Source organism: Bactrocera latifrons, unplaced genomic scaffold (genome assembly GCF_001853355.1).
Source record: "Bactrocera latifrons isolate USDA-ARS-PBARC rearing strain unplaced genomic scaffold, ASM185335v1 scaffold_44, whole genome shotgun sequence".
NCBI classification, from domain to species: domain Eukaryota; kingdom Metazoa; phylum Arthropoda; class Insecta; order Diptera; family Tephritidae; genus Bactrocera; species Bactrocera latifrons.
Window position 1 is genome coordinate 1,612,367 of NW_017537090.1, and position 954 is coordinate 1,613,320.

A 954-nucleotide genomic window follows, 5' to 3' on the forward strand; every position below is an offset into this window, starting at 1 on the left:
AATAAAACAATTATAAAAAATGTATTTAGCTTAAGGGTCTTCTGAAGAAATTAAAAAACTCGTTTGTGTTTTCAGTTTGAAGTTAGTATTGTCTTATAGCCATTATTTCTAATGCTCATAAAAGGGAATACATACGGTTAGCGATTAAAAGAAAAACGAGAAAAAAGCTTAGAACTCTCCATAGTTGTATTTTTTATAGGTTTCAAGGTAAAAAAGAAAACTATTTATTCTGACTTCGATCGGTCAATTTATAGAAGTCAAATCTGCAAAACTGAGAACAAGTTCCCGTACAATTGCGAACCACCACAATAATAGAAGTTTGTCTGCTTAGTTCCCCAGTTCCACGAATTCTTCGATTGCAGCAGCATTAGAGTACTATTATTTGACTTAAAATTCGTAACAATTTTATTTTCAACAATTTATTTCAAACTTCAATTTGCTTTAACCTTTGCAACTTTTTATAATAGTGGGGAACTTACAGTGTCTGCTGAGAAACAATCGGATTCACTTAGAATATTCAATTCATTTCATTTTTTTATTGCACAGCAACACTTTTCGTATATCGTTTTTAAATTGGACTATTTTTTGTTTTCAATATAAGTAAGTTGTTTTTTAGTTGCTTTTCAATGTTCCACCATTTTATTGCACTAAAAATTTCACTTAAAAAACAAATAAATAATCTGTAATATATAAGCTCGCATTTAAAATAAAATAATGAAAAATAAATAAATTCTCAAAATAATTTCAACTTCAAAGCTCGAAGTTGCAAATAAATGATGAGCTCAAAACTGCTAAAATTATTTTTGCTTTGTCATTTTTTATATCTTTTTTATTTCATATATCGTTCTCATTATATTAAAGTTTTCGTCTTTTATTTTTTTATTTATTTTGTTTCATTTTCATATATATGTTTTTATTAAAATTAAAAATTTGTATTCTTAGTTTTTTGATGTC